General features: G+C 38.4%; 1 long non-coding RNA gene and 1 other non-coding gene across 2 annotated transcripts; one reads left to right on the top strand and one right to left on the bottom strand.

Annotated features, from left to right (window-relative positions):
* Window positions 1–3,435: 3,435 nt before the first annotated feature.
* Window positions 3,436–6,850, bottom strand: LOC139799144 (uncharacterized). The gene is made up of 3 exons (XR_011727108.1): window positions 6,441–6,850; window positions 4,821–6,393; window positions 3,436–4,745 (listed from the first exon to the last, which is right to left on the bottom strand). It is a non-coding gene; the product is annotated as an uncharacterized lncRNA (long non-coding RNA).
* Window positions 6,851–9,775: 2,925 nt separating this feature from the next.
* On the top strand, window positions 9,776–9,861 carry TRNAR-UCU (transfer RNA arginine (anticodon UCU)). Its single transcript is given in 2 exon segments — window positions 9,776–9,812; window positions 9,826–9,861. It is a non-coding gene; the product is annotated as a tRNA-Arg (tRNA).
* The last annotated feature ends 3,048 nt before the right edge of the window (window positions 9,862–12,909 follow it).

Below are 12,909 nucleotides of genomic sequence, written 5' to 3' on the forward strand. Positions count from 1 at the left end.
AAACATGAACCGACGTCTACTGATTTGCTAACTCCCCCTGTATTTCAAAGCAAATCTATGCTACACTGATTTTTTTTTTTTTATTCCATGATGCTTTAATCATATGTGATTAGACCCAGTTGAGAAAGCTGATGACACTACTCCAACAAATAAAGTGACAGGCCTTTCATTAAAAATACCCAGAAAAGACTCCATCAGTGCCTGAATTATTTTCCTTCTTTTCAGAAACCCTCTTATATCACAAAACAAATTCTTAGCCTAACATCTAATTATAATTCAAATCATGCAACCTTTGCACAATTTGGAGGTGTGTGTATATATATATATATTATATATATATTCTACACTGGATATACCAAATACTGCAGGAATCAGTAATGTACTTATATGTCTCTTCCGTGCAACAAATCAAGTAGTTAAGTGCCTGATGATGGCACAGGTGATGGCAAACAGCTGCTGCACAGAAAAAAAAGTCAAGCATGTAATCAGTGGTTGTTTTTAAGAATTTTAGACTTAGCAGTTTATTATTTGAACTCAGATTATTACTATGTGTGACCAAAGAGGAAGAAAGGATTTGCTTCTCTACAAGCACTTACCAAATGCACATGCACTCCGAGGTCATTCACCTGACTGGTGCACCACAAAAATGGGTGTAAACTGCTGAATGATTTTCCTGACTCAAGTCTGACAAATACTATCTGAGAGTATTACTTAGCCAGAGACATGTATCTTCCCCTAGATAGCTGATGAACTAAAACTAACTTGAGAAATAATACACTGTAGTTCTTCAGCTGTAGGGACAGTAAGGTCTATATCTTTAGAAAGTAAAACCTACCTAAAAATGTCATTCTGTCAGAGTATCTTATAATTTTTTCTGTCCAAGGAAATAAGGCACAAGATCTCATTTCCTGAAACCAAATTTTTAAGTTCATAAAATGCAAGAGCCTCTACCAATAGCATTTTGGTTCCCCTTCTGTTGAAGCATGATAGTTTCCTTTGAGAAAATGAGCTTGAAGAGAGGATCATGAATGGATATGAAAGGTTTCAGCTCAGACAAAAAAATGACATAAATAAGTGAACTGTAAAAGTAATTGCACCATGAGCTCTTGCCTAAGAACGATTAATACATTTCAAAGTTCTGACTAACTTCCTTTGCTGACAGCATGCCATACAGAAATAGAAGCCACAGCCTCTGATCCCTTCAATCAGAACTAAAGCCATGACAAAGGCATAACTTCAATTGCTGCTGCAGTGGACTGCAGTTTATCTGCATACTTGGAAATCTTTCTTTGACAAGTGCCAGCCACTGGCAAGAGGAATGTATTGCTGTCATTGTAAGGAAACCTACAACCAGGGGAATTCTGGCATTATGGTATCATGGTGGTGAACAGGCAAACAAGAAAAGGCTGAGATGGATCAAAACAGCAATATTTAGAAAAGGCATATAACTTGATTTTACTAGGATTTTGTAAATATTGTATTGCATTTCAGCACCCTCTGGTGTTCACTAGTGCTGAGAGTTAAAATTCTGAGAAAATACCCAGTCTGTAATGTTACTAACTGAAGAGATGCTTCAGATGTATGTAAAGAATAGGATTCTATTCTAAAGCACAAAATTGGTGCTCCAAAAATGAGCACAAGAACCCCATCCAATGAACTTAATAGCAAGAAACATTTGTCTGATTTTAAAAGAAAATCCTTGTATTTTTGACTGTTTGGTGAGTTACTTCTTAAATATTTATTTACTTAAATTGAGGTATTTATCATTCAAATGTTCTCTTTGTTGCCAGTTATATATTTGTTAAAATAATATCATTACTGCGGCAACATTAAAACGAAAACCTCTTTTTAGTATGGCTCCCTGTAACACCCCTCACCAAGAAGTTGGTACTTCTGCCATGACTGCAACATTTTTCCAAGAGCAGAAACAAGTAGAGTCATGCGGAATGAGCTCTAAGCAATACCACTGTAACAGTGTGAAAGCACCAACTGGGTATTACAGCTGCTGTTTTCTTAAGCTTTCCTACATACTCCCAATAGTATTAGATCTCAGACATTTACATATAAATTTGTTAATGTTGCATGTTTAAAATCTTTACAATCCCTCTTTCTCAAAGCAAACCTTTTTGCTTGATAGTAAAATTGACATATATCTATCAATTACAAAGCAAAAACTTATTCAACATATTCCTGCATTTTTGCTCAAGATTCACCCTTGTTATTACAAAGGCAGATGAAAAAAATATTTTAAAATAGGATTAATTTTATTTTCCAACTAATTTAGATTGATAAATTGACAAAAAAAACTAAATAATTCAGTTGTCTGAAAAAAACCCCCTGTCCTTAACATTACACAATGCAAGAAAAAAGATGCCCTGTAAATTAACTAGCACAATTTTTTAATGAAAAATGCATACCACATCAACTCTCATTATAATTAGTTCTCTCTCAAAATAATTCAGTATTAAAAAGAAGATTTTAATCTTATTCTCTGTGGATTTGAGAATACCTCATACTATTAGATAATCTAAAAGAATAAGATTTCTTTTAATTCTGAATTAAAAAACCAGTACTAGCATACTGAGAAATAACTGCCACAATTAAGCTCCAAGATTAAGATTTTTTAAAAATTTTAAATCCACAAAAAGTTGCTTTTGGAAACATCTCCTAATACACCTAATTATTTGTTATTAACCAGTGAGTACTGTTCATAACAATAAGACAAGTACAGACTAATAAATATACATAAAGCAGTTCTTACCATAGAAAAAGGTTATCATGGTCTATTATGTAGTTTTAAAATGGGAAAGCTTCTTGGCAGAAGACACACCTTGAGAAGTTTTATGCCCAATGAGCAGCCAGACCTGCCTAGAAAACTGTGCTGATGAATCACAGTGATGATAAGTGAGCAGTGAGGTTTGGTTTTTTTCCTTCCCCCACTTAAATCAAGTAGAAGCTTTATACTGAGTTGAGTAAACTTCTTCATACCTTATTTTTAACTATTATTGTTAGTTTTCTGGTAGGTGAAAAATGTACCAACTATTTGTCAATGAGCCATTATGAAATACAGAAGTTCCTACTTCAAGCTTAGTTACGCAAGTTATTTTTTGAACAAAATTACAAAAATGGAAGAAAACAACCTATAAAATGGAAGAAAAACTGAAAAAGTAGAAAAACCAACACCCCCTAACAACAAAATTGACGTATTTACATCAGTGTGAAGTGATATACAAGCTCAAAACACCATCCACCACTCCAGAACTCAGTAGATTAATAGGGAGGGCTAACTTACCACCTCCAGACATCAAATTACATCTTGTTATTAATACTATTATTTTTTTTTATTATGGAAGCCATTTAGGAGTTTCAGTTAGGATCATTCCCCACTCTACATCTGCACTGGAAACATCTGTGGTCTCAAAACCTAGATTGCAATTATTTATCCAAATGTTCTTTTTCCCTCAGTCACAAGTGTATTGATCTTAACCAAAAGACCACTGTATTGAGGAGTTAGTGATCCAAGATAAAAGGCACAGACCAGTGCTGTGTGCTCAACTTGGCTGTCAGACCTGTTTCCTTTGGCTGCAGGACATCCTCAGCCGGCTTGCAGGCTGGAAGAGAGGAGCCTGAAAGCAGCTCCCACTCATTACTGGCAAGTACATCACCCGTGTGTCCTTCTCTTTATCTAAGAGTGCACCAAACAGTTCTCAAGTGAGCCAGTCTTCTGTTTGATGGCAGAAATGAGAAGTAAAATTGTTTTAAGAAAAGCTTGTAAAAGCTCAGAAGATCAAAACGTCAGATAACCTTTCCATGGACAGGATCTGCCTGGCATGCTGGGCTCTGATTTGAGACCTGTTTGAAACACACAGCTTGGCATCTAGAAGGACATATAATTATCTGTGCTATCCTTTTTCTCTACAGTGTTAGCCCAAATAACTTGTCTTTTAAGCAACACTTTACAGTCTCAGTGTCTTTCTTCCTAGGACTATAACAAACCAGTTATCTCCTAGAGCAAAGTAACAGGCCATCAGATTGCTTTTAGGTGTAACCCCAAGAAATAAAGGTACGATTTCAGGATTGCTAAAATCCATTAATTGAAAACAAAAAATTTTGTAATTTATGTAAACACATTCAAGTTGAGCTCCATATAGCTTGCAGGTGTAAATTCTCATGCTGCGTGTATGTTAGACAAACTCTGCAAGCACAGAGCTAACAGAACAATCTGAATTGCTGATTTTCCAAAGAAGCAAGCTGGTGCAGGCTGTTGGGGACCTATTTCATCTTGTTCTACTGTTCTGCAGCCCAGGAGTGAAGACCCTGAAAGTGCAATCTCAAACCAAAGCCACACCCCTATCAAAATTTTAGAGCACCATCAACATTACTCTATTTCTTCATAGCCCAGGTCTTCCCATTTCTCCTCAGCTCCTTTTTCTGTTCACCTGTCCCTTCACTGCACTCTCACATATTCCAGGGTAACTCTTGTAGGTTCCACTATTCCATTTCAACCCTGTATTAATGTCTCTAGCCCAGTCTGCCTAGAGACAACATTTCTTGCTTTCACAAAATGCTGTTTCGCTCTTCCTGATTTGTGACATAAAAACATTCAACTATTTCTAGTAGACAACTGTTTTGCTGAAAAACAAGATGCAAGGCTGTCAGTGGAAAACCATATGGCCTCTATGGAACTAATACCAGTCACACAGCAATTAATACAAAATATGAACAGTGCCCATTTCCCTTCCAAACTAAACTTATGCAAGTTATTTCTTGAAAAAAATTACAAAAATGGAAGAAAACAACTTATAAAATGGAAGAAAAACTAATCCTTGAACAGGATTAGTGCTTTAAGGTAAATTAAGAAGCAGTATTGTTTTACATATACAATAAGATATCTTTTCATAACATCACTCACAAATGCAAGCAATAATTTTGTAGCAAGTTATTGAATAAAAGCCATGGATCAAAATCTGATTGAAATCTCCATGTACGAGGGTATAAATGTCTACTTAAATCTTCCCATAATTTTCAATGGGGACTGTGACAGTATTTCTTTCAAGTTTTTCTGAGACTATTGTTCTGGATTCCACACTTGGATAGTTGCAAACTTGAATATGTAAAAAATTAACTAGACTCATGTAGGATAAATTAGTAAAAATGTTATGGAGGGTGATGGTAAAAAAATGAGGTATCTTGGTATCAGTAATACCTATGATTTCCAGAATCACTGACTGTGGTAGCTGCATGTTTTGCTTTGCTGCAGAAATGACTGATACCTATTACTAGTTTGAATAGAGCAAGATAAACTCACATAAATGTATGTTGCAACTTTGAACACAGGAATTTTTTTTGCTTTCCAGCATTCTGGAAATAAAAGTAAAGCCCCCTAAAAGGACAAAGGACAAATTATTTTACTTCAATGCTAGTACTGAGAAAAATTCACTGCTGATTTAGAGTGGCAGAGCTAACTCTGCACATTCGTGACAAAGAAACATTTGTATTTGCACAGAAGAACCTTTGATGTGCAGCTTTTTGTTTCTTCATACTGTAACTTCTGCAGGGTGATAAATTACATTAACTTTAATGACTAGTTTTATGAAACAAATATTGGAAGGAAGAACATGGAACAATGATTAAGCAAGGATTAGCTATAACATTGCTTGTTAGTTTCATATTTTCCCACTATGGCTGTTAAAACACAGAAAAGAGTTTTACTGACAGATTACAGAAGTGCAGAACCTGAATTCAGTGAATAAGTGCAAAACTGCAATGTGGCATTCCCTGAGACAGTATCCATATGACTTCCAAAACAAATTTTACAGCTACAAAGCATATTTCTTTTATACATGTCAGTCTTGAAGCATGGATCTATGATATTCTACACTATAATATACCAGTATACAATGCAGCTGCCCATTTATGTAGTCACTCCAGTGAAGATTCTTGAGAGCCAATTTTAATTTAATTGGTGTAGGAGGAACTTTGCTATTTTCACTTTCCTCAAATACATCTATTCAATACATGGTAAATTGAAGTCTTGCAACTGTAATATGAATTAGCCAGATTTAAAGTTAGCTAGTACAAGATGGCAAATCTGCCTCAAATAATATGTATAATCTATTGTAAACAGCAATAAATTTGACAGACCTATCGTTCTGAAAATACTAGTCAAACTACATTACTAATCACCCTCATTATACAACTTTCTGGATGGAAAATAAGAAAAAGAACAGAGTAGAACACCATTTAAGTAACTTGGAGCTGGCCTGGCTTTGCTAGTGATATACTTGACTAAGACACTTAACCAGGAGTCATTCTACCTCAAGCTGGAATTCTGCAATTTATCTTGTTTTACAGAACATAACAATTGATATGATTAAAATGAATTTTAAAAAGCTAGAAACTACCAAAATGTCACAATTAAAGGATGCATTCCAGATGACCGCTACCCTATTTCTCACGTTTGTAATCCCAATGACGTCTTAGTTTTCCCACTATGCAAAATCTTCCAATTCCTTCTGTTTGCTTCCCATATACATGTATTTATGTATGGGTACTTAAGACAGATCCCCAGCTCTGCTGCTTTCACAGTGGAAGAGTGAGATCCTCCCCCACCATAAGAGCACCACTGATCCCACACCCTTGCAGTTCACTGCAGCCATAATTCATTCACAACAGCCATTTCTAAGTACCAGTAAATAAAACCAAAACAACTGTATCCTAAGGAACTTCTGCTCTTTGAACAGAAGCACAAAGTTGAAGAGGAGCTGAGATGAAAGCCAGCTTGCAGCATAAGTGAACTTCAGCCATCCCCAGAAGAGGGAAAGCCCAAAGGATGGATTCAGATCCAGGAGACCAAGAGATTCAGATCTGATCTCTTGGTTTTGCCTGACACACCACATTTCTTGATTAGCTCCCGAACCCGGAACTGTTGTGTTTCTCATGCAGCAGCTCCATCTGCTGTCTAAAAGGAGAGGTGGACTTAGCATTGGGACTGTACTTAGAGAATAAAAGCAGAAACAGACTTGAAATTCAACCCAAATTATCTATGAAAAATTTCTAAACACTTTACATATTTGTCCTCCCACTTAAATGGAACCAACAGCCAGCATTCACCTACCTATGTAAACCAATTAACCAAAATGAAACTATAAAGAGGAGATAATCATATGAGTGTCAGGACTCTCTACTCACACCTTCAGAACTATTCTTACAGCAGACTCTGATTATTCACTATCTGCATTTAGTGCTGTACCAAAGGTACCACGTTACCAAATTGCACTGGTGGGGTACTGACTCATCTCACCCCACAAAAAAGGTGTTCAGGTATTCACAAACTACAAGGTATTAATGGTGATTCTTACTTACATGCAAGTGGTTTATTCAAGTTGCACATAAATTTAAGCATATTATTCTGAAGATCAACTCAAATCTTAAAAAAAAAAAAAAAGTAAAAAAAAAAAGTTCTGTTTCTTTTATGCAGTGCAGGGCCTGAGCTGCTATGATCTGAGAACTCAAACTCAACTTTCCACACTTTGCATTCCTTTACCAGGAGCACTTTGAAGAGTTCTGTCTGTAACAGAAGAGTTATGTGGCAAGACCATAAGACCATATGGACTCAGAACTTCTACATTGTCAGTTCTACTCTGAATGTTCTCTAATTTGATGAGTCTTCTCTTGTGATTACAACTGCTCTAGCTCCACAAGAGTCTGTTTTTTAGGGACTTGCTTATGGTACTTGCTGTAACTACTGAACCCTGCCAGTAACCCCCAACATTGCAGGACCTATTTAATAATCAGCCAGCTCATGAGCTTTGGCTCACTGCTGGCCAGAGATGTGCTGGCTGACTTTGTGAGGGTCACAAGGCATACTACCAGTGTGCCTTCATTTCCCTGAGTCACCTTGGTTATTCATTACACTTCGTATCTCAGCCCTTGATGCAATAGCTAGTGGATTGTGTACCCTAATCAACTTACCAACTTATTTTGCATCCATTTCATTAACTACCTGGCTTCTCAGATTTTAGGGTACACTAATTTTCATGTTTTTCTCCATTCATAGTTACTGATGCTTTTAAATTATTATGAAGTGAAACCCAAGATTCTCACAAAACTGTTTTATTGTATAACCTAGGCCACCACACTACAGGGCAAATCTCCTTCCAGCCCTGCCTGTTCATCCTCTGCTTGCCCTCCTGAGCCCTCCAGAGTGAACTGGTGCCACTGGAGAGCTGAGCCAGGGAGGGGGGTTCACCCCAGCAGCAAAAGGCCACAGGCTTCGCCTGGTCTTAGAACTTAGTTTTGAGGAACGTTAAAAAAAGAACTTGCCACTCTCTCTTCTTTTGGGGTTTCTAACATGCCTACTCTTGTTTTAAAAAAATAACATCAAAGACTTGTTTCAGACCATAATTACAGCTTTTAAAAGAAAATCTTGTTTTACTGAATCCTCTGAGGGTTTTGCTGTTATGTTAGAACAGAAGTAGTTCAGTCATTGCTCCCCTTAATTAATTTAGTAATAGGTATTCACAGTACTTGGAACAATGATCCAAGTATAGTGTAATGTTTTCTCCCAAATTGAAAATATTGTAATGTAATAGAATATTTTCCTAATTTTTCTTTTCTGTTCTTTCCATCTAGAAGGTTTTGTTTAGCTCTTCAAAATACTCTCAGTTACTAATTTTTAGGTGTGATTCCTACATTGGATATCTTTGAATCACAAAAGGTTTCTGCAGCATCTAGCAGATATTGCATGGACACGTTTTGACTCGCCACCTGGGTCTGGTGTTTCAGATACTCACACAGTATTCTTTCGTCTCTTGTGGCACAGGAAACCCAACACTGCAGTGCATGGGATTATGGGATTCCCAGTGAACATAACCAGAGTTCTGTAGGTTTCTTTAATCCAGATGATGTTTAAACACCACCCCCACCCAAAAAAACCCCACAACCAAAAAAAACCCAAACAACCAAAAAACCAACCAACCAACCAACCAACCAACCAACCAAAAGCCATCAAGCCCTGTTTAGACCGTCTCTAATAATCTATAATGCTGGAACTGATGTTGAAAAATGTTGAAATTACTTGTTTCTACATAGCTTTGGAACAGACAGGGTGTAGTTTCCACATCCTTGCTGCTGTGACTGAAAGGGTTTTGTTTTCTTTGTCTGAAATATTCATGTTTACTCTAGAAGTGAAGTGCTAATAAAAGCACATTATAAATAACTTCAATGAGAAATGTTCATACTTGTTAAAGCAAACTAATTTAATTCACCAATGTAGCACTTTTATCTGTGTGAAAAGCCCTGATCCTATAAAGCCTTTCTTAAGAAAATGTATGGACATTTGGAGGAGCAGTTTCCCAGCTCAATATAAGGCCACTATGAACACAAGTTATATTCCCCCAAACATGAGGATTAATATTAAAAAAGCTCCAAATGGGATGACTGTAAATATTTTATCTTGATTACTGACGAACTTTAAAAAAGTCAGTTTCTCAAGAGAAGTAGCCCTACTGCGAGGGGTTAACCCGGGCCCCGGCTGTGGGCAGCGCTCCAGCGGCATGTAGTAGCTGCCTCGAGAATCGTCTATACAGGGGTTTGTAAAACGGTGCCTACCCAAAGGAAAGGGAAAAGGGAAAGGGAACAGGAGCCAGAGCAGAGTCAGCGGCTGCTGCCCCCAGCCCTGCCGCACAGCCGCTCCCTCCCGAGGGGCCGCAGGCGCCGACCGAGGAGGCTCGCGCGCAGGCTCTATGGGTGGTGCGCAAAAACTCCAACAGGTGGCTCCGTGGCGCAATGGATAGCGCATTGGACTTCTAGAGGATTGAAGGGATTCAAAGGTTCCGGGTTCGAGTCCCGGCGGAGTCGCATCTTCCATTTTCTTTCCCTCAGCTCTTTAAAACGCTGAAACCTTTTCCCACCTCACGTCCCTTAACTCCCCGCGGGTGCAACCGAGGCCACTGACCTGACGCTTCCCGGCAGCGAGGCACTCGGGACCCGCCTCCCGGCGCGGCCTGACAGAGCGGGGAAAGCTGGGAGCGGGCGGAGACAACAGCCCCAACCTCCATCGGGTGCGGTCGCCTCTTACCCCAGCTGTGTTCGCTCGAACCTCCGCCGTGCCCCGGCGACATTCAGACACTTCCTCGCCATAGACAAAAGGTGGAGTGCGGAGGCCAAGGGCTTTCTCTTCTCCGCGTCGGGCTCCGGGTTCTCCTCCTGCCGATCCGGTCCCGTCACGTCCTTTCCCCTCAGGCAACAACCGCCAGCGGCGCGCGGGCACCGCCGGGCACGCGATGGTTGGAAGCGCAGGGAGGGAAAGGGACGGAGCAGCCGCCAGGCTCCGGAACGGCCTTCAGTGTCCTGCCCGCAGACACTCGCTCAGTCCGGGATACAGTCCTGGTTACGGGTACCTTTGAGCAACAACACAAGCCCACAAACTACACTATTAAAACTGGAGAATTTAACAGTTCGATTAATACCACCCTTTCTCCCTAACTTACACACACCTGTAGGTAGACGATAAAGAGCCACCATTTAAAAACGGGTGCTAAACCACAGAACAGTAGCAGCACTAAACAAACCGATTTGTCTCAGGATTGGACAAATTATTATTATAAACTATAAATTCTAAATTACAAATTACAAATTCATCTTTCGATTTGTAGGTCCTTTGATAAATTATTTCTAATCCTGCATGTGTGACTACAGACTTTTTCAACCTGCAAAGATTTTTGCTTAAAAGCAATAAAGATCCACATAACAAATACAGCATGGGGAACAAGTTTTGCAGCACACAAACTCACTCAGAATGCCATCTACCAATAAATAAATATATATACATACATATACATATCCGCCCTTTACAGAAACAAACATTCTCAGAATTTGCAGATAAATAGCAACACCAAAACCTCTCCACAGTACCCTCATAAGAAAAACAACTAAATGAAGTAACAGAAGTCAAAACGTTTCTCCTGGTTCAGTCACTTCTGGCAACACATTTCAGTTCAAATAATGTTTTTTTCCTTTTTCAGTGTTTATACTTAAGGAAAGCTTCAGAAAATCTGCTTAGTTCCAAGTGAAAAAAAAACAGTCGAAGGCAGACGCTTACACGTTTGCATGTTGCAAGTGAATTTACATATCAATACTCTAAAAATGCATAAGTTAATTAAGAGTTCCAGTCCAAAAGAAAATCGCAGATTCACCTAGAGGCAAGCAGGGAGATAGCTCTCCTGCTGTGCAACAGTCTCATGTGAACCAGAGTGGAGAACTATAGGGAAACAATTCCACAGATTATTTGTATGAAGAGAGTTTTGTGGAAAACTCTGCACAGATGGCATACTTACTGGAATTCAGAATGCATTAGAAGAATTGGGAGGAAAAAAAAATTAATCAAGAATTATAGCAAGCTATAGAATTCCAACAGATTCTGCTTGTTATAAATGAATGGCGTAACTAAAAAAAAAAAAGAATGTGAAGGTAAAGAGACAGTCCAATACTCAGTAACAATCCTTTTATCTAACTAGATATGAACATTCTTGGCCATGAGATTCAAGCAGTGGAACTCTGGAAGATGTGCAATCTCCATCTTAAGTTCTCAAGACCTGACTGTATAAAGCCCTGAGCAACTGGGTCTCACCCTTCTAAGAGCCCAAAGCTGGGCAGGACAAGCTCTCATGATCCCTTCCAACCCACATTATGGTAGGATTTCAGCTCTCAGCAAGACCGGCCCAGATAGACTCTCGTGGTAAAAACATAACTTTTAAAAATTAAGCCATAAAGTGTTCTATCACATAGAAAATAGGAATTAATAGGAGACCCTTTCACTACACCAGCAACAACATTTCAGCCACCATCAAATTCTTGGCATTATAGCTGAATGATCCCAACAGCTATGAGACTGACTATGGACTCTTTGGGCTGTACAACCCTTGGATGCTCCCTGCCCCAAGGGCAGGAAGAAGAAGGAATACTGGCAAAACAGTGAGAAGCATAAAGAAACAGGAGAAAGTAATTGTTACTGTGCACACAAAGCATTGCAGTGACATCCAGATGAGCAAGATATTCATATATAAAAAGACCCAACACATACCTACTTCCCTTTATCCCTGGGGAAGCTCCTTGTTAACTGTGGTCAGTGTCAATTAAGGCATAATTACGTATTAGCACAAATATTTCTGACAGCCATTAAAAGAAAATATTACTTTCAGTTTACAGGAAAAGATTCTTAAATGATGCTGGTCTTTCACAAATAATTAATATATTTTTTGTATTTAAATATTTTCAGAGAAATCTGGTAATTTTACATAATTACATGCCACGTTTAGATTTAACTCTCTCCCCAGCAACTTAAAGTTTATGTCAACTTCAAACAAATTGAAAGGCAGAGGAATCCAAAACACTACCTGGCTACACTTTTATGCAAATTGATGGTTAAGAAAGGTACACTAACTAGTGCTGCAACTAAACCAGGCACAAGCTGGCAAATACAACCCACAAGCACTATCCTGCAGCCCAGCAAGCACTGTCCAGTCCATCTCACCCATTGTTCACACAGAACACAGGCACTTGCAACACAGAAAACCCCCTCACAAGTTATGTTACCACAAAAGGTTATGAACTGTCACTGAAGAGGAACTGAATTGATGCCATCTCAGGTTCTATAATGGTAGCAGAGGCTTTCCAAACTCACCCCATTTGCCTGAAGAACTATCCCAAGACCAAACCAAACCATCATCTGCACACTACACCCTAGAATGGACCCCATACTGTCAAGTTATTTTCAAAAAGATCATTAGACAATTATTAAATGGTAAAAACTAATAAAAGCAACATATTACTAGATGTTAAAATTTTATATATAAGTAATAAATATTTACAATATATTATTAAACAAGATATAAATTATATCTCCTT

The sequence above is a fragment of the Heliangelus exortis genome, chromosome 8 (assembly GCF_036169615.1).
Source record: "Heliangelus exortis chromosome 8, bHelExo1.hap1, whole genome shotgun sequence".
NCBI lineage: Eukaryota > Metazoa > Chordata > Aves > Apodiformes > Trochilidae > Heliangelus > Heliangelus exortis.